Below are 22177 nucleotides of genomic sequence, written 5' to 3'. Positions count from 1 at the left end.
AAACAACTTTCATGAATATTAATCTTGTTAAAACAAACTTGCTTAATTCTTGCATTAATGTTAACAAGTTGTTTACAAATTTTCAATCATATCAATTTATTTTAAATTCTTATTAAAATAAATTCAGTAAAGCTATGCATTTGTCTTAAATATTAATTTAGCTTTTCACAAAAGTTGTGATATACAGTATACTGATTTCTAATTTATTCTAAATTTACATAATTTTCAAAAATTAATTTTGATTCCACTTTTGGCTCATTATATTTCCAAGCATATTAAAGGAAAGGAGCATTGACGATACTTTTATTGTTGATTTAAAATTTTAATTGCATTGTAATCAGAGAACTTGGGCTATGTTATATTGATTCTTTGAAATATGTTGTATGTAACACACTTTGGAACCTAACACATATTAGAGTTCCTTATACCATGAAAAATAATAGATATTTTCTCATTCTACATATATAATTATTTATTTGTGTGTATGTATACACTATAGATAGATAAATAGATACATACATACACACTCATTTAAACAGAGTGTATTTTGTTCTAATCACTTATTTTTCATCTTTTTTGTCTTCTTGGGTTACTACTTTTTGATAGAGCACATAATATAAAATTTAGATTTTATAATTTCTCCTTATAGTTCTATCATTAGAATTCATTTTTATAGTTCTTCATGATAAAGTGTACTCTTCATAATTTTCTAGTTTCTGCTTTCTTTTCAAAGAAATTGGTATAAATAAATTCTATTTTCTCTCCAGTAATATTTTATACCAGTTGCCTAAACTGTGAACTTCTTGAAGGTAGGGTTACCTGATGCATCCCTGGGTTGTCAGTGCACAGGAGGTAGGCAAGGCAGTGACTGAAGCACAGGAAGCAGTGACACTCATCAGCCATCATCAAATTGAATAACATAAGCAGCTGATCAAAACTAGCTGGAAGGAAATTGCAGTCATAATATCTGTAAGCATGTTGGTTTTTTTTTTTTAATGTTCTGCCCTTTACACCTATCATTTTATGAACATTTCTCTATATCAAGGATTGGCAAAATTTTTTGGTAAAAGGTAAGATAATAAATATTTCAAGCTTTGTGGGCTATTTGGTGTGTGTCCCGAATCCTCAATCCTGCCATTGCAATGAAAAGCAGCCATAAATGAGTGATCATGACTGTGTTCCAACAAAACTTTATCTAAGAAACAAGTGGCAGGCTGAAAGTGCTGACCCCTACTTTACATCATTAGATCTTCTATAAAAATGGCTATAAGATATTCCAGGCTGTGAATATTTTATGGTATATTTCACAAATTCTCTATTGTTGCACAGTTAGACAGTTTTCTTTTTCATTATTAAAAATAACATTGTAATACGAGTTCTTAGATACAAATGTGTTTGTGTGTTGGATTTTTTTCATAAATTGTGATTTATCTGGCATGTGATAGATAATACATATTTATTGAATGAATTAATTAACAAATTTATATTGTAGCAAGAACACTTCACTGGGTACTATGGATAGAGATTGAAATGAAGGTCAAGTTGGCTTGGAGAAATTCACACTCAAGGGAGAGAGGGCAACTTTGTTTTCCAGCTGTGTGGCCTTGGTCAAGGCACTTACTCCTCTGGGCCTCACTTCCCATAATTTAAAAAAAGGAAATAATACCTTCCTTGGAGATATGCTGTGAGGCTTGGATGACATCAAATGTGACTGCCTGGCAGGAAATACCTGGGAGAGGGTGGTTTTAAGAAGTCACCTTTACTGGGCTGACATTGTGTAATGCAGTCACATTTTCCATTATTATTCAAAACCTTGCTTGCCCACAGCAGGAATGCTTTGAGGCCATGGCCTAGGGGTCCTTGGAAATTTACATCAATTTGCATAAATCTGCATAGGGAGCGTAATGCCTGTAGTATCATTATTGTTAAGTTACTCAGGTCTCAGCTTTACACGTTATACATAAAAAAACACACTTCCGAATTCCCAGCTTACCTCCCTAGGCATAGACCAGAAATGTCAGGTCAGGGATTAGCATGCTTTGGACAAAAAGGAACAATAGTTTATTTCTAGAATTGTGTGTTCCAAATAAGCCACCAATTAACAACTAGAGTATGTTGTACAATAGCTGGAACTCAAATATGCCAGGAACAAAATACTGTAGATCTGTCACTAGGTCATTTATTGGTAGAAAAAGCTGAAATGAATTTTCTAAACCAAGAAGGAGTTATTCAATTATCTTTCTGTCTATTATATAAAGGTGAACTATAGGTAATACAGACAATAAAATGTGCTTCCCAGTTCTTAATAATAATAAATAGAATTTGTACATTTTTTCCCCCAGCAGTTTAAATTCCAAAAAGGAAGAAATATCTTGGAAGAGCATTATAATTATGATAAGTAAATAAAAACATGCAGGACAAAAGTTTAGGACAAAAAAGAGTTTAGGATAGAGCCTGGCACATAATAAATGTGAAATAAATGATATTTATAATGTTGGCTGTGATTTTTATTTATATCACCAACTTCAAAATAAATTGCCTTGTAATAAAAATGTAAGTATCATCCTAATCAAAGTAGAAATAATACTGAGTACTTATGTGTGAGACATTGCTCAAAATACTCTGTATATATTAACTAATAACTCATTTAATTCTAAAAAAATCTTATGAGATGGTAATTATTAGTAGCAGATGAAGAAACTGAGGTAGAGTTTCACAGACAAGAAGTCTCTTAAGAAAAGGTGCTGTGGCTCACACCTATAATCCCATGAGGCCAAGACAGGAGGATCACTCAAGCCCAGGAGTTCAATACCAGCCTAGGCAACCTGATTAGACCATGTCTCTATAAAACATAAAAAAAAAAAGAAAAGCTGGATGTGGTGGTACACACCTGTAGTCACAGCTACTCTGGAGGCTGAGGCTGGAAAACTGCTTGAGCTTGGGAAGTTGAGGCTGGGGTGAACCCTGATTGCACTACTGCATTTCAGCCTGGGCAACAGAGTGACACTGTCTAAAAAAAAGAAAAGGCTGGGCACGGTGGCTCACGCTTGTTATCCCAGTGCTTTGGGAGGCTGAGGCGGGTGGATCGTGAGGTCAAGAGATCAAGTACCTCCTGGCCAACATGTTGAAACCCTGTCTCTACTAAAAATATAAAAATTAGCTGGGCGTGGTGGTATGCGCCTGTAGTTTCAGCTACTCAGGAGGCTGAGTCAGGAGAATCGCTTGAAACCGGGAGGCGGAGGTTGCACTGAGCCGAGATCATGCCACTGTCCTCCAGCCTGGCAAAAGAGCAAGACTCTGTCTCAAAGAAAAAAAAAAAAAAAAGAATTACCTTTAACTACTAAGCTATGCTGCCTTTGATACAAATATTTACTGAATGCTTCTTATGTCCTAGTTACTGTTCTAGTTACCTAAGTTTTGAGTGAGAAGAAAAGGTTCATGCTTATATCTCTGGTAACAAAACAACTTCAGCTGAATTAAATTAAAAGGAGTTTGAGCAATGAACGATCCGTGAATCGGCAATCACAGCGGTTTCAAAGAGACTCCAGGGATGCCTGTGGTCAGAACAAATTCATAGGCAAAAAAAAGGGAAGTGATGTACAGAAATTGGAGATGAGGTACAGAAAGAGCTGGATAGGTTACAGGATGGCGTTTGCCTTATTTGAACAGTTTGAACACTCAGCAGCATGTAACTGGTTGAAGTATGGATGCTGGGATTGGACAAGACTCCTCCACTGTTACTGGAGCATACTCCTAAGTCAGGATTTCAATCTTGTCTACTCACTAAGTTAGGTTGCAGTTTGTCCACAAGGACTCAAATATAGAATAGAATCCTTCTCAGGCCATATTTAGTTTGCTTTAACATCTCTTAGGAATCCTTTTCAGGACGTATTTAGTTTGCTTTAACATCTAACATATTTTGCTGTGTAATAAAACCAATCCAAAATTTAGTGGTTTAAAAAAATACCCATTCTATGTAATTCACAATTCTGTGTGGCAGCTGCATGGCTTCTGTCTGGGACAGCGTGCTGGTCTATCTCCTGACCCTCTGGAAAGCTGGCTGACTGGCTGCTGGCTTGATGATCTAGGCTAGCCTTTTCACGTGGTTGGTGGTTGGTAGGCTGTTGGCTAAGGGCTAGCCGCACCCTGGTTCTCCCACTATGACCTTTCATCCTCCAGCAGGCTAGCTCGGACTCACTCATGTGGTGGTCTCAGGGTCAAAGTGCAGGATAAGAGAAGGTAAGCTCCAATGTCCACGTGCTTTCTGAAAATAGCAATATATCCCCTTGATTTGGGGCATGTGGGAGTCTCTATAGAAAATGACTCTGCAGTATGTTGTGCTGTTTTGTGTTTTAAAACTTGAGCATCAGCTGTGTTTCTGACCCAGTGCTAGGTATGTAGGAGACAGAAATGTGGATGATCTGTCTCCTACAATTAAACGTCTCCTAGGGTAGGGCTGGATAGAGGCAAGTAAACTTGTTTTTTTTATTTTAAGTTTAATAAACGCTGTATGCCAGATCCTATTGTAAGCATTTAAAAAATATTAAACTATTAGCCAATGTAGTCTCCATAATGACCCAGGCAGGCTTGGACCACTGTACCCATTTTCAGTTGCTGAAACACAGAGAACAGTTAGATAATTAACAGAGTTCTCCAGGCTAGAGTATGATAAGCCAGGGTTTGAATCTGTGCAATCTGCTCTCCAGTTCTGGCTACATGAGCCACGTTCTCTTGAAGTTTGACAGCAATGAACCAGATTTGAAAACCAAACACTTTGTGAACACACAGTTGGGACCAACTATTTCTCTTGTTAAAGGATGAATTCTCAGAGGACACATGACATTTAAGCTGAGCTGGCAGATTGAATAGGATTTTTCAGGTATATGTATGGGCAGATATAATTTTCCTGTTGGAGGTTAAAGTGTCTGCAAAGGCATGGGGATGGGAAATAATACAATTTTAATTACTGTGTATGTCAGTTTTCCTTGGCTAGATGAAGACAAGCAGCAGGTTATTAGTCTAGAAAGGGTAGGGATGGGCTAACATTTTTACTTTGGTGACGTAACTTCCAAACTCCATTCCTGTGTTTGACACTGGGAGTGAAACATTTTAAACTGATAGTAAAAAGCCATGCAATCATGTCACTCTGGAAAGTCCCGTGTACAATAAAGAACCTGTACTTGTGGGGTATGCATTTTCTGACGTTCGGTCTAAATACCCTGTAATAAGTGAGTGGGAGATTGCGAGGAAGTGAAACCCTTGATGTTGATTTTTTTTCTACTTAATGGTGCCATAAGTAAGACAAATTTGATCAGAAAATGGGTCAACCCATGAGTGATTGGGGTACAGATGTTTCCCAGTTGGAGAGATGAACATAAAAGAATAACAGATAATTGATTCAAGTGCACCAGTGTTGGGAATGATAGCAGGAGCATGGCACCTGAACATAATTTTACATATTTTAAGGACTATTGTATTAGTTCTACATTTGCAAGCGGCCCCAGGAAAAGTGTGCATGAAAAATCAATGAGGACCTAATGCATCAAGTGGAAGAGCTTATGATAATATGGTGTGATCATCTCACTCATGGCAGAACTGTTATTCTGAGAGACCTTTCATAGTTTTCTATCTATATCTGATATAGATATAATTGAAATCTATATCTATCTAATATCCATATATAATATAGATATAATCTAATATAGATTATATGTATTTTTTATCACTTTTATTCTGGAATACTTCAAACATTTAGAAAAATACAGAGGATACAGAGAATATTCTAGCCACTACTATTTTCTTCTAGACAATGCAACATTAATAATAGGTGAGTACAAAGCAGATTCTAGGATACAGTGTAAACACTTTGAAACTCTGGGGGTAAATTCTCTGACTGGCATTTATTTTCCAAGCAATGATGCACAGTAACTGCAGGAAGAACCTGGAAGTACCCAACAGGATCCATCAGAGCCTACAGGGTCTTGCATCAACTATTTTATCTCTACCCTAATGATGACTGTGCACAGCGTCATTGTATGATAGTGCCTTGGTGGGTTCACACCCTGCATAAGACTCCACAGCATCTCCCCATTTTATGTAGACAGTTTCACATCTGTTTGGCCTTGGACATCAATCTTTTTTCATGCCCTAACTTCCAAGCACACTGAATTGTCAGTCAGCCAGCCTACCCTGCCACAGTCCCTGTGTCTACACAGCTTGCTGATGGTGGAAAAGAGACAAAATGAATTAATTACTCCTCTGGGCATGAAATCTAAAGGGTAGGTAGGAGCTAGCCAGAAGCAGCCCAGGGGAACACATGGCCAAGACAGGGAACAGAATAATCTTTCCTAACCACCCTACCAGAACAGTGCTCTTTAGTTGAAATATAATATGAACCACATAGGCAATTCAAAATTTCCTAGTAGGCCCGTTAAAAAAGTAAAAAAAAAAAAAGCTGAAATTAATTTTTAATAATGTATTTTATCTAACCTAATATATCAGAAATGTTATTATTTCAACATGTAATCAATATGAAAATTATTAATAAAATATTTTGCATTTTTGTTCATACTGAGCCTTTGAAATCTGGTGTATATTTTACACAGCAGCACATCTCAATCCTGATTGGACACTTTTCCAGTGCTTGATGGCCACATGAAGCTAATGCTTACTATATTGGACAATGGAGCTCTAATCTACTCTGTCTTAATTTTCTTTGTAGCATTTATGGCTATCTGGAATTAGCTCGCTTATTTCTTTACTCACTTCTTTACTCATTTATTTTTCTCTGTCTCTCTCCACCAGAACATGAGCTTCATGAGACCAGGAACTTGGCTGACTGTTCAATTTCAGATGGAGATAAAGTCAACCCGTTCATGGTAAGCTCTTGTTACATGCTTGTTGAATAGTGAATGAGCAGAAGGCATGAGGGCCTGGAAGTGGGAAAGATCTTGGCATCTTGGATGCCTGCAGCATTGTGAGACATGGAAACAAGAGTGTGAAGGGATGTGGAGGAGGAGACAGGGGTCAGGCCTGGTTAAAGACGCCTGACATGTAAACATGCTGCTGTCTACTTAGAAATTTCCCTATTCTTTAACATCCAAGTTAATGCCATGTCAAATGAGTAGCTTTCGCACATATGTTCCCCAAACGGGAAATCTCAGTTTCAGGGCTCACTGGTTTGGACAATTATTCCATTGGTTTACACGTTGATCTTCCCTAGTGGAATGCAAGCTCCTTGAGAACAAAGCTTAGGTTATGAACACTTTGTATTAATTTTTCTGTGCTCAGCAAAATGATTTTTAACGTTTACCTACATTGATGCATGTCTTAGTTATTTATTCCTTTTTATTGCTGAGTAGCATTTCATTGTGTGGCTGTAACATTATTTATCCACACACTTATTGATGAACATTTGGATTGACTCCAGCTTGGAGCTATTATGGATAAATTTGCTATGATCATTTCTGTAAATCTTTTTTGTGTGGACATCTCTTCCTTTCACTTAAGTAAATAACTAGAAAGAGAATTTCTGGGTCATGTAGTAACAGTACTTTTAAATTTATACCAAACTATCAAGGCGGGCGGATCACGAGGTCCAGATATAGAGGTCATCCTGGCTAACATGGTGAAACCCGTCTCTACTAAAAATACAAAAAATTAGCCAGGCGTGGTGGCACATGCCTGTAGTCCCAGCTACCCGGGAAGCTGAGGCAGGAGAATCGCTTGAACCTGGGAGCGGAGGTGGTAGTGAGCCGAGATCACGCCACTGTATCCCAGCCTGGGTGACAGAGTGAGACTCTGTCTCAAGGAAAAAAAAAAAAAAAAAAAAAATTCGTGTCATTTTATATTTTCATGCACAGCATATTAAAATTCATATTAGAATTCACCAATACTTGGCAGAGTCTGCCATTTTAATTTTGGCATTCTAAGGGGTATGGTGTAGGGTCCATTGTAGTTTTAAGTTACAACTAGTAATGTTGAACATATTTTTCATGTGCTTATTTGCCATTTGTTTATCTTCTTTAGTAGTGTCTGCTTAGTTTTTTTGCCTATTTTAAAAACTGAGCTGTTTGCTTTCTTGTTTTTAAGAGTTCTTCACATATTCTGGACATAAATTCTTTGTCAAAATATATATATTTAGCATAGTTTCTCCTGAGTATGGTTTGCCTTTTCATTGTCTCAGTGGTGTCTTTTGAAGAGCTAAAGATTTTAATTATAATGAAGTCTAATTTATTAATAACTTTTTTTACAGTTCATGTGCTTTGTGTTTCTTCTAACAAATTTTTGCTTATTTCAAAGTCTTAAAGTTTTCTTCCAGAACATTTTTAATTTTAGCTGCCATGTTTAAGTGTAAATCCATTTTGAGTTTGTTTATGAAAATATTCATTTTCTTGTGGATATTTATCTATTTCTCTCTCTTTTGTTGAATAGAATTTTTCCCCATTGAATAGTTTTGATATATTTTTGAACAATCATTAATATGTTCCATTGTTCTATATATCTCTTCTCATAAAAATAACACACTATCATGACCATTGTAGCTTTATAGCAAATCTTAAAATCATGCAGTATCAATCACCTGATTGTATTCTTCTTTTGTGAAGTTTGTTGGTTATTCGAGGTCCCATATTTGTTTCATATAAATTTTACAACCAGCCTGTCAATTTCTAAATAAAAAGCCTTCTGGGATTTTGTTTGGAATTGTGTTGAATATATGAATCAATTTGGAGAGAGTTAACATTTTAATAAATATAGTATAATTTTCTGATTATGTCTTCATTACTTGTTTCTCAGCAATATTTTATAGTTTTTAATGTATAGGTCTTACAGGTGTTTTATTAATCTTGTCTTGGGTTATTTCCTATTAAGGAATGCTATTATCTTTATTTAAATTTGCAATTATTTGTTGCTAGTATATGGAAATAAAATGACTTTTGTATATAAGCCTTATTGAACTCCTTTATTAATCCTAGGCTTAATTTTTTTGTATATAACTTAGGGTTTTCTATGATGTTGTCTGCTGATAAAGATAGTTTAACTTCCCTTCCCATTTTAATGTATTTTATTTCTTTTTCTTACTTTATTGCACTGGCTACTACATTTAACACAATGTTACACAGAAGTGGTAAAAGCAGGCATCTTTACCTTGTTTCCTAATATAAAGGGAAAATATACATTTTTTAAATTATGTCTGATCTTAGCTTTGTAGAACTCTTTATCAAGTTGGTGCTGTTCCCTTTTTTCTAGTTTGCAGAGTTTTTATCCTGAATGAGTTTTGAACTTTGGCAAATTATGCTCTGCATTTAATAAGATAATCGTATTTAAATTTTTTTTAGTAAATTAACATAAGAAATTTTACTGTTTGATTTTAATGTTAAACTAATGTGTCATTCCTTAGATTTACTGTATTTTGTCATGTTTACATAGGTTATGTGTGTCTATATATATAACCGTTGTATGTATCACACTGTGTATATATATATACACACACACACATATTTATGTGTGTGCATGTGTATGCATGTGAAACGATTTGTTAATATTTTGTAAATGATTTTTTTTACCTATAATCAAGAGGGATACTTTGTTCTGTAATTTTATTTTATTATAATATCTTTGTCTTTGTCTAGTTATGTTAATAAAGTTAACTTAACCCCATTAAATTAATTTGGAAGTATTTTTCTTCACCTTACTTTTATGAGGGAATTTAATTACAATTTCTTCCTTAAATGTGTGATAGAATTAACTAGTAAAGTCACTTGGGCTACAAAATTTTCTGTGTGGAAAGTGTCTAATTACAGCTTTAATTTCTTAGGTAGATATAAAATTATTTGTGTTTTCTATTTCATCTTGCATCAGTTTTAGTAATTTATTGGCATACTATTGTTCATAATGTTCTCTTATTATTTTTAGTGTCTCTTGGATCTGTAGCAAATTCCCGTTTGTTATTCCTGACACTTGCTATTTGTACCTTCTCTCTTTATTTCTTGATTTACTTTATTGTCTGTCCACATTGTATTTCATGAATTTTTACTCTTTTCCTTTTACTTTGTTATTTGTTATTTTTTCTTAATACTTTCTTCTTTGCCTACCTTCTTATTGTAAAAACTTATAATAATATTGGTTTGGACTTTTCTTCCTTTTAATGTAAGTATTTAATGCCATACAGTTTCCTCTAAGAATTCTTTTAGCCACATCCCCCAGATTCGATATGTTGCATATTCATTTTCATTTATTTTAACATTTAAGAAATCTTTTCTAATTATTATTATACTTTCTTTTGGACCCATGTTTATTTAGAAGTGTTTTGTTCAATTTTAAATTATTTGAGTTGTTTTAACTTATTTTCCTGGTGATATTTCTAATTTTATTTTATTGTTATTAGAAAATTCTAAATTTATGGAGACCTGATTTATGGCCCATCATATGTTTTATCTTTGTCAGTGTTTCATTTATACTTGAAAATAAAAGATGTATTCTGCTATTGTTGGGTGGAGTGTCATATAATCGTTAATGAAAGCAAGTTAGTAGTGATTTTCAGGTCTTCTATATGCTTACCGACTTTCTGTTTTCTTGTATTGTCTGTCACTGAGAGCTGTGTTAAAGATTCCAACTATGATTGTGGATTTATCTATTTCTACTTTCAATTCTGTGGGATTTTGGTTCCTGTGTTTTGAAGCTCTGCTACTAGATACACATACAATATTAAGGAAATGAGAACATTATACATTTTAGGTGAAATTAAATCTAATAAAAACCTAGCTTATTGTAATTATTTAAAGTCATTTGAAGTATCTAGAAACGAATATATTTGTAGCAAATATGATGGAACAATGATAAATGTCAATATTACATAAAGAGTTCATGAAATTTAATAAATAAGTGAAATGTTGAAATCTCCATACACAAATATGCAAAGAATATGAGAAGACCATTCACCAAAGAGGAAATTCCACTAGTAAAGAAACGTAATGATACATGCTAAACTTTTGTAGTAATCAAGAGCTATAAAATAAAACAACTGTGCATATTTTTGTCTGTTAATTGACTAATATAACTTTAAAGTTTTAATTACCAGTGCTAGGAAAGGTACAGTGTGATTACACTCTCACACAATGATAGCGACAGTGTTAAGTGATTTTAATAATGCATAAATAAATGAAGTCTGAAAACAATTGAGCCACGTCGATTAAGAGCAATAAAAAGTCTCACGCATTCATTCAGCATAGTTTTTAGTATCTATCACATTTTAGACACTGTGCTAAGTGATGGGGATACAACCTCTTATTGAAGAAAAAATTCTGTTCTATTGGAACTTAATCATAATTTTGGTCTATATCCCTAAGGAAATAATATGTGTGTGGCTCACATTATATGAGTGAAGACATTTATCATGTCACATATAACTATCAAATTAATTAGAAACAAATCAACTGTTCATTAGCTAAGTGAACTATAGTACACTAACACTTTGAAATATTATTCATACACTACAATAATGTTATTTATTCATTTGTTAACTAAACAGACATTTATTTATTATAAAATAAGTGCCAGGGATTGTACTAGACATTATGGATATAATGGTACACAAGACAGAGAAATTCTTTGCCCTCAAGAGGTTTATATTCTGTAATACAAATGTAATGTCATAAGAGCTAGCATTATTTCAAAAGGAGTATATAAAATGAATTCTGATTCTATGATTTTAATTTTTATATAAAAATATAATTGGAACCTAAATAATGTATTATTTAAAAAAAATTCTGTGTAACAGATTACCATGCAATTAGTGGCTTTAAACATCACACGCATTAATTATCTTGCAGGGTCTGTGGGTCAGGAGTCTAGGCACAGCTTAGCTTGGTTTTTGGCAAGACAAAAATCAAGGTGTTAGGGGGCTGGATTATCATCTGGAGGCTCAACTGGGGAAGGACCTGTTTTCATACCCACTTAGTGTGCTTGCAGAATTCATTTTCTAGCTGCTATAGGATTTATTACAATTTGTATTTACAAAGCCAGCAAGGAGAGCAAGTCTCTAGAGGAAACCTGTTAGCAAAATAGCCTTACTAATGTAATGTAATAATGGGATAATGAGAATGACATCCCATTACCTTACCACGAGATGTAAAACAATCATTAGAATGACATCCCATTGCCTTTGCCCTATTCTATTGAGTACAAGCAAGTCACAGTGTTACTGAAACTCCAGGGGTTCTGTTTAGGTCGTGCTGCTCACTGCATAGAAAGCCAATCACTGAGACTCTGAGTATTGCCAAGGAAGAAGGCTTTAATAGGGTGCTGCAGTCGAGGAGATGGGAGATCAGTCTTAAATTCATCTCCCTGACTGAGTAAAATTAGGGATCGATATAGCAGGCAAGACAATGTAATCATGTGTGGGAAAACAGGAATTAGGGAGAGGTAAGGATGAGAAGTTGTTCAATAGGAAGCAAGTGGTCATCTAAGCAATCATTATGGGTGAGGGGTCTGGCATCTCACTGTCCAGATGCAGTGATCTGGTAAGTTTTAGCTCCTTGACACTACTTGGGAGGCCTAAACCTTGGTTTCCTGAGGAAGAAACTCAGATAAAACAAATGTAACTTTCTCAAGTTTTAAGACTGGGAGGATCAATGTCTGTATTTATTCAGAGAAACCATAAACATCAGTTTTGCAGGAAAATTGGGCTGGTTTCAACAGGTCCTGGCTACATTCAACTATAAAAGGGAACTGTACAAGGGCATGGCAAAAAGGCAAGGGTCATAGAGGGCCAGCTTAAAGTCTGTTTGTCATAGCAAGTAACTGTAATGTTAGGGCTGGAGTACTACAGACAAGTTTCTAGCCTACGTTTTAATATTTATGGTAAAGTTGCTATGCTCTTCATAATAATTTAACACATATTAATTTTCAGAGGCCATAGCTAACCATTTACTCTCTAATTTACCTGTTATCAAACCTATCTTATCTTAACGATGCAATTATTTCTTTTAAGACAGCCATTTATCCTTGGTTTTTATTATTTTTTTAATTATGTCTCTTAACTAATAAAGCAGTAGTCCCCTTTTCTGCTACTTTCATTAAAAAAGCACATTATCTCAGCTACAGATCATTATCAGCATTTTCTGAGTTAGTCTTGGAAAATAACCACTATTTGTATTTTTTTCCTAAGGTTGTTGATTCCTATGATCACTTGGTATCAGTTGTATGCAGCCTACTGCATGGCTGGTACCTAAACACAGACAGACAGAAATGGCAAAGGTAGTCATTTCATTTGGGCATGTCTTTGTCAGGTGAGAAGCAGAGGCACACTGCACCAGGAGCAGACAGAGCTGTGTGCCAGGAATTAGGTGTCATGAGAGAGGCTAATAGTGAACTCACATAATCCTTCACCTTTCCTCCTTGACAAAGATCCAAGGAGTGAATGAGGGGTGGGCCTATCTAAGTCCTGATGATTAACTTACACTTGGAAGACATTGAGGGTGTGGTAATTGTTGTCATTTTTACAATATTGTGATCTTAATCTTATGGAATATTGAATCTCCAAATAGCCCATGACATAAAGAGACCTTTATGGCTCCGAAGGAGCTATTATACTTTAATATGTCACGAATCTTCAGATTTAAAGAGTCCTCAATGAGACCTTGACATAGTTAAGCCTAATGAGTCCAAAGGAGTTACAATGGCCTATTGTGTCAATAATTTAGACATGACAGGTTTTGTCGGAAGTAGACTTTGGTATCCAATGTAGTCTGTGTGCTGTGTGGATATGACTGACAGCTGAGTTACATAATAAACAGTAGTTATTCAAAAGTTGCTTTATACATCAAACATACCATTGAAAATTTTCAAATAAAGACTTTTTACTACATTGAATCTATATTTTAATAATACCCTGATTATTAGCTCATTCATATCTTCATTTATTAATACCATCTGTGCCTGCCTACTCATCCATGTGCTGTACTAGGTATAGGACTACAAGGGTGAGTTGAGACACAGCCCCTGCCCTCAAGGAGTGTAGCACGTGAAGGTTTAAGAAGTTTACAGTCTAGAATGATAGTTGGAAAATTATGGCTCACAGGGCAGCTGCCAGCTTTGCAATAAAGTTTTATTGAAATACAGGCAGAATCATTCATGTATGTCTTGTCTATGGCTGCTTTTGTATTATGGCAGCTAAACCGAGTAGCTATCACAGAGACTACATAGACCACATCTCTGAAAATATTTATGATCTGGACCTTGAAGACAAACATCGCCAATCCCCGGTCTACAGTTTCAAAGGTTCTGGGGCTACTTCAGTAAATCCCAAATATGCACGAATTAGCATTGTCAGTTCCCATAGCTTTGGTGTAATTCAGAGAGAAGGTCTTATTTTCTCATTGTTTTGTATTTATTGTGTTTTAATATGAATGGAATGTTATCGTTAATTCTTCAAAACATTACTCAGCACTATTTCTACACCAAGTTTTGTGATACAGTCTCGGTCTAGTGCCTGGAGTAAGAAGATGGTTAATGTTACAAAACATGGATCCCATTTGTCTACACCATGAAGAATAGGGTGATTTTAAAGATATGTCCTCAACTTATTTGATATTCGTCCCCCAAAAGAGGTGAATATTTCCCTTTCCCCTGTGTGTGGGCTAGGTTGTGATTTACTTCTACCAGACAGAATATCTCAGATGTGAGGGGATACCGCTTCTGAGATTAAGTTATAAAGAAAACTACAGCTTCCATCTTGGAAGCTTCCATCCCTCTCTCTTAAGTCTTTCTGGGAGAAGTCATCTGCCACAGAGGAGGTGATCCAGGGGAGATGGAAGCCACCTGCTGTGTGGTGAGTACCCCAGGCAGCAGGCAGAGAAGCCCACAGGGTGAGGAGCTAGGGCCCAACAACAATGAGTGTACTTGGAAATGGATCTTCTGAGGCCTGTCAGTAGCCAGGCGAGTTTGTTTGGAAGTGAGTCCTATCTCATTTGGACCTTGAGATGTCTGTAGCCCCAGCTGAAATTTTACCTGCAACTTCATGAGAGATCCTGAGTCTCTCAGCTAAGCCACTCCTGACTGCTGACCCACAGAAGCTGTGAGATAATAGATGCTTGTTTTCTTAGGTCACTCAGTTTGGAGTAATTTGTTATGCATCAAGAAATAACTAATTCAGAAGGCAACTGGCCAATTGGGTGTGAGAGGGAGTAATAGTTGTCTCTTGCTGTGAATTCCTCTCCATGCCCCTGCAAGACTACTGATTGCTTGGTCAAGTTCCTGAGATAGTTCTGAACTTCTCTGCCTGCATACCCAGATGGCAGTCTTCTCCCCATTTCCACGTAGTCATCTTTGCCATGTTGCCATTCTCGAAGGCAGTCTGGGCTCATCTAGATATGATGTGGGTATGTATTGCTATTAGCCTCATGCAACTTTGGTGTTGATGCTGTCTTGGAGAGTCCCTTCATTTATTGTTCCCTTACTTGCAGGAGGGAAGTGAGTTCTCTCTATCAGAGTTGTAATTACTTTACAAGACTCAGAAATAGGATTGTAGCTGGCAATGTTTATAAATCTTTCATTTGACTTGCTTTTAATATATATCTTGCTCGCCACTCCAAAATGTAAGAAGTCAGCTGTAGATCATTATTTGGGATGATGCCATTCAGGGTAAGAGCCAAGCATGTCCACCTTTGCTAACTGACAACCAGTGCAGCACCTTGCTTCTTTTAACCTCAGTGTGATTTGCGTGCCTACATGGGGTGGCTTATGGGGTTGCTGGCATGTTGTCATGCTCTTTTTCTCAGAAAGCCTTGGCCATATGACCAACAGGCAACTCCACAGTGTCTTCTAGAAGACTGATTGGAACTTAGTGTCCACAGAGATGCCCCTCTCCACAGGACACCTATGAGATGATATCTGCCAGAATTCCACATTGAGCAGTTCTGGGACTCTCACTACCAAACCCAGCACAAAGCAAGCTGTGATCAGTGCCAACCCACAGATACAAGCAAAGTTCAGTAAAAACACGAATGCGGCTAAATTCAATGTTGTGTCCCACACTGGATCCTGGAGTGGAAGAAAAAGGACATTGGTGGGAAAACTAGCAAAATCTGTGTATGGTGTGGAATTTAATCAACAGCAATGCACCAATGTTAGTTTCTTAGTTGTGACAAACACAGGGGAGAAATAATGTAAAATTGGTAGTAGGGAAAAATGGGAGAGGGGTCTATGGGGGCTCTCTGTACTATCTTGACATCTTTACTGTAAATCTATGTGCGTGCGCACACACATACACACACACACACACACTCACCATGAGCAGGAAATTTATAGGAGGGATATGGACAGGCAGAGAAGGTGGGTGTGGAGAACTTTCCAGGCAGAAACGACAATATAAAATGTTTGAGAGCAGCCACCTGTGGCAGATTCTGTGATTGGTGAGGTGCCCCCAGAGCATGCCCTAGTATCCATGGTGGGTGTTGTGGGGATACAGAGCAAAAAAAGAAAGCATGGCTGGGCCTTGAGTGGTCCAGTAAAGAGTCTGAATTATCATATTATGGGCATGATGGGCCTACAGAGGGCTGTGACATGAGCAGAGATGTTTACAAAGGTTCTAGGACTTTATAGGATGCATTTCTGTGGCCCTTGCCTGAACACATACATATAGCCTCACCCACACAAGCACCGCACCTTATCTCAGGTGACTTCTTTTTCATTTTCATTTTTATTTTATTTATGTTCTTATTACTTTTTGAGACAGAGTCCAGAGTCTCACGTTGTTACCCAGGCTTGAGTGCAGTGGCTCCTTCTCGGTTCACTGCAGCCTCTAACTCCTGGGCTCAAGCGATTTTCCCACCTCACCCCCACCAAGTAGCTGGGAGTACAGGAGAGCACCACCACACCCAGCTAATTTTTGTATTTTTTGTAGAGACAGGGTTTTGCCATGTTGCCCAGGCTTGTCTCAAACTCGTGAGCCCAAACAATCCACCCACCTCAGCCTCCCAAAGTGCTGGGATTTCAGGTGTGAGCCACTGCACTGCGCTGTTCTCAGGTGACTTCTAATTCATTATCTTTCAAATCTCTGCTTCAGGGAAGCCTCCCTGACCCCTGTAGAAAGGGTTGTGCACTCCATCTTCATCCTTACTATCGCTTGTTCAAAATATGGCTGCCTCCTCCTTTACAGTTTGTACCCAAGGGTAGAGACCACACCTATCTCACCTGTCCTCAGGACCAAGCACATGTCATGTGCCCAATACTATTGTTGAAGGAATGAATTAATGGGTAAATCTAGGGGTGTTTGGGGGGCAAACCAAGAGCCAAGGAGCCACTTGTGCATAGAGTTAAGTGATCTGCCTGGCTCTCAGTGGATAAGAATTATTAATCAAAATAAACACTATCTGAGTCCTAGTTGATCTTAGAAGGACTTTAAGAAAGCCTCTGGGGTTGGAATAAGATAAGGGGCAGGAGCGGTTTTGGTGGTTTCCGGGAAATGACCTGTGAGTCAGGTCAGCCTTCCTGGTAACTCAGCATAGTCTCTCGGTCCCTCAGCTCTGCTGTCAGGCACTGGGCCATGCTCCATGGAGACCCCATGGCCACAGCACCTATAGAAAATCAATGTCTTCAACTTTCCCCTACATGCTAAGATATCAAACAGCCCGAAAGTCGGCAATTCACAAGGAAAGTTGGCTCCATCCAACTTTCAGCTCTTTGAAAAGTTTGCCTTAAGAATTGAGACATCACTTTTCTCTTCCCAAAGAATGTGTATCTTTTCAGGATTCAAAGAGGCCGGAAAAAATGTCCTCATTTTCCTTGACAGACGACGTGCTGTGTTCTCCGGGTTGCTGATCGGCAAATCGGAACAGACGGTTTTTCCTTTTTATCCCTCCTCGTTACCCCGATGTGGCTTTTTGGTCTTTTTCCAAATGAAGCCCTCGGTGAGACATTGCAAGATGAAAGGGACGGTGGTCGAACTCTCCGTCACTGAGCCTATCAAGGATTTAACATTTTGATTGATAACTCTGCTGTGTCAGGGACATGTGTATTTAAAAGCCCTCTGAAATTTGGAGTGAATATATCTGAGAGATGCATCTGATTTTCCTCCTGCAAGGAAAGAAAGACCGAGGTCAGGTGCCACTTTCTAACATTCTCAAACATAAATCTCGGGTTTATTTTTCTGACCTTTCAGTGTGTAAGTGGCAGGTTTGGTGCTGGAGAAAGAAGGGTTTAAAGCTTTCTTTCTTCCTCCTTCTTTTTAATATAATAGCACCCTTTTCTCCTCCTTTCTTTATCCAAATCACAAATTAACACCTCCTTGTTGGGGAAATGGGAGACAAAGGGAGATTATTGGAAATTACTGACCACAGAAGCACCATAAGTGGATTACACTAGACCTGGGGATCCCCAGGGACAAAGAAGCAAACCCAGGCAGATACAGGGGCCTCAGATGAGTGGAACCAACAAAGGATGGGATGAATCTTACCAAATGAGAGAGCTGCTCCGCTGCAAGGCAGTGGTGAATTCTCCGCAGCTTCATGTGAAGGGATGTCCCTGTTTGCAGACCTTCCCCAGGTTGCCAGTGAATATGATAAGTCTCCAACCAGTGCCAGGTATAAGTACACATCCTTGGACACTCGTCAAACCCCTAAAGACAAAGTCTCCAAGTCCTGATAACCTGCTAAGCAACCATGTAAATCCTGAGTGAGTCGTTTGAATGATATAAGCCTCAGTTTATCTTTCTCTGTAAAATACTGTTAACCCTCATAGCAAGGTTGGCAATATTAAAGGAGAAAAATACTTATCATGATGTCAGCAAATAATTACTCATTGGATGTGACCTCTTGTTATTGTTATTATCATCACCATTGTCGTTGTCATATATTCATTTAGAGACAGGATAGCATTTCCTCCTGTTTCCTGTGACTCTCTGTGCAAATGGCCAGGGCTGTCCAGTTCTTTGATTTTCCCTTGCTTCTTATTAAATCTTCTCTGACATCCTGAATATAACCTGCAAGAAAACTCAAAACTGAGCAGATTTTATTTTTTCTACCTCTTCTTAAAGGGAAACCAAAACACAATTTACCGTTCTATGAATAGATTGCTGTTTGGATAATCTTTACTCCACGCCAGTTTGGTTTCTGTTCTGAACATAACTTTATTTTTCGCCACTGGAGGATGTAGCAAAACCCTTCTTTGTGCAGGGGCCATTAAGACTGCCCATTCTTAAATTAGCTCAGCAAAAAAAAAAAAAAAAAAAAGAAGTGCATTTTATAGTCAAGCCAGCAGTAATTGGACACTGTGACTATGAGTGGCCCTTGCAGTGTTTGGACGTGGGCCAAATGTACCTTCTGTCTGTCTCTGACACAGGCAGACAATAGCGGTATTATTTACTGCACTGGCTCTGTGCAATTCCAAAGGCCAGCTGCGAGAACAAAAGAATCACTAACACTTTGCCCAGCCCTAGACTAAACTGGATGCGCTATCTATGTTTCCTAAATAATTCACCCCTCCATCCCAAATGTTGGGTCATCTATTCTTCCTTTCTTTCCTTTTGCCCTGACCATGGCTGCAAGGAAAATATGTATTACTACTCTGAATCCTTAAAAGAGAATGGAATGAAGGAAGGAATGGCCAACAGTTCTTTGTTTCCATACCTTAGGGTGCAGCATCACCACCACAGACCAGCTATGAGAGGATGGTAGCAGAATCAGTGTACGGAACAATCTTGGCAAGGGTTAGTCTTCCCTGGAAAGGGATGCTTCCCAGGAATGCCATTCTGAGTTTTGTCTTCAGAACTTTGTAAAAGAGCCTGATGTTCACCTGGGTAACATTCACCGGTTGCCACACTCACAGACCTGTAACCTCTGTGTTACAACCTGGGCTTTGAGTAGACTGAGCTGAAAGTATCACCCTTGACTTGGTTCTGGTTCATATCCAGAATCTGGGAAACTGAACCCTACTGCCTGGTATTGTCCTATTGTGGTCCCTACTAACACGATATTTATTAGGAAATAGACTCATCAGTTGTTGAACATGCAGCCTGCGCATGGAGATGGGCTTCACAGCTTCTGAAGCCTCCAGTCCAACCTGAACTGTACCTCCAGGTCACAAACAGAGTAGCCTCCAGCCTTCTAAATCCATCCATAGCAATCCGTGTGTCCTCATCTCCTCTTCCACTTTGAACTGTGTTTTCTGACCTGGTCCTGAGATATCCAGCTCCTGGCTCTTTGCACAGACATTTGATCCTGTCTCCCATGTACCTTGGGATCTTCTGCCTGCTATTGCTCTTTCCTGATGGGTCAGGGAGCCTTGGTCTGCAGGCTTGGCCTATTTGTCCCCTGTACAGCATCTGTCTCCAACTGCTTAACCAACACTTGACCTGAAATCCAGACGTGGCATTCTGTCCAGCCACAGCAAAGCACCATCCTACATCCACAGGCTCTAGAACTCCAACAGGAGCACTTTCCCAGATCGGTCACAATCACAGCATTTAGCTATCATGCGGGGGGATTCCTAACGACTCATAAACTAACAGTTTCTAAGCTTTTCTCATTTGCTTCTCACACTCTCCATGAGACAGACCAGGGAGACCTTATCATCTATGTTTTAGACGTAAGTTGAAGTGAGCTTTCAACTTATCTCTAAGTTGGTGCAAAAGTAACTGCAGTTTTTGCATTGTTGAATTTTGCCATTTGATATTGCCATTGATATTAAATAAATGTGATTATGCTATACATAATTTTAATGGGCATTTCTCACTTTTTTTTGCTAATGACTTATTACTTGCTGTTTATTTTATATTTATTTTAGGGACTATGGAAATGATATTGGACAAAAAGCAAATTCGAGTGATTTCCTTATTCGAGTTCAAATTGGGTTGTAAAGCAGTGGAGACAACTCGCAACATCAACAATGCATGTGGCCCAGGAGCTGCTAACAAACGTATACTGCATTGGTGGTGCCAGAAGTTTTGCAAAGGAGAAGAGAACCTTGAAGATGAGGAGCATAGTAACTGGCCATCAGAAGTTGACAACGACCAATTGAGAGCAATCATCGACACTGATCCTCTAACAACTACACAAGAAGTTGCCGAAGAACTCAATGTTGACCATTCTACAGTCATTTAGCATTTGAAGCAAATTGAAAAGGTGAAAAAGCTCCAGAAGTGGATGCTTCATGAACGGAGGGAAAATAAAAAAAAAATAGTCGTTTTGAAGCGTTGTCTTCTCTTATTCTATGCAACAACAAACCATTTCTCGATCGGATTGTGATGTGAGAGGAAAAGTGGATTTTATGCGACAACTGGCTATGACTAGCTCAATGGTTGGTGGGAGAAGAAGCTCCAAAGCACTTCCCAAAGCCAAACTTGCACCAAAAAAAGGTCCTGGTCACTGGTGGTCTACTGCTGGTCTAATCCACTACAGCTTTCTGAATCCTGGTGAAACCATTACATCTGAGAAGTATGCTCAGCAAATTGATGAGATGCACCAAAAACTGCAAAGCCTGAAGCCGGTATTGGTCAACAGAAAGGGCCCAATTCTTCTCCTCAACATGGCCTGACTGCACGTTCCATAACCAATTCTTCAAAGGTTGAATGAATTGGGCTACGGAAGTTTTGTCTCATTCGCTATATTCACCTGACCTCTCGCCAACCGACTACCACTTCTTTAAGCATCTTGACAACTTTTTGCAGGGAAAATGCTTCTACAACCAGCAGGATGCAGAAAATGCTTCCCCACAGTTTGTTAAATCCCGAAGAAAGGATTTTTACACTACAGGAATAAACAAACTTATTTCTCGTTGGCAAAAATGTGTTGATTGTAATGGTGCCTATTTTGATTAATAAAGATGTGTTTGAGCCTAGTTATAATGATTTAAAATTCCCCACCTGAAACAGCAATTACTTTTGTACCAACCTATTTGCCAAAAAGGGGAGAAAGCAAGCCTAAGGTTTTCAACTCTCGAAGTCCATAGGCATTTTAATATGCCTCAGTCAGAGGGTGGAGGGAGGAGATTAGAATTTTATTTTCCTTGATGTTGAAAGTCTCACTCCATTCTCCACTGGCCTTGTGCTCAGCCCTTGGATTTGTCTTTTGTGGACAATGCTCCCTAAATAACAGACTCTGCCCCACTACACTGGACTTCCTATGATGGAGGGGCTGTTTATTGTCACTCAGCATTGCATCTCCTGGGCCTAGCACACACT

General features: G+C 38.0%; 1 pseudogene; it reads left to right on the top strand.

The window, feature by feature from the left end:
• The first annotated feature begins 20786 nt into the window (after positions 1–20786).
• LOC129526520 (histone-lysine N-methyltransferase SETMAR-like) lies at positions 20787–21814 on the top strand (annotated as a pseudogene).
• Positions 21815–22177: the final 363 nt, after the last annotated feature.

The sequence above is a fragment of the Gorilla gorilla genome, chromosome 15 (genome assembly GCF_029281585.2).
Source record: "Gorilla gorilla gorilla isolate KB3781 chromosome 15, NHGRI_mGorGor1-v2.1_pri, whole genome shotgun sequence".
In the NCBI taxonomy this organism is placed as follows: domain Eukaryota; kingdom Metazoa; phylum Chordata; class Mammalia; order Primates; family Hominidae; genus Gorilla; species Gorilla gorilla.
Note: the sequence above shows the minus strand (reverse complement) of the source record. Positions and strands in the feature narration are given on the sequence as shown.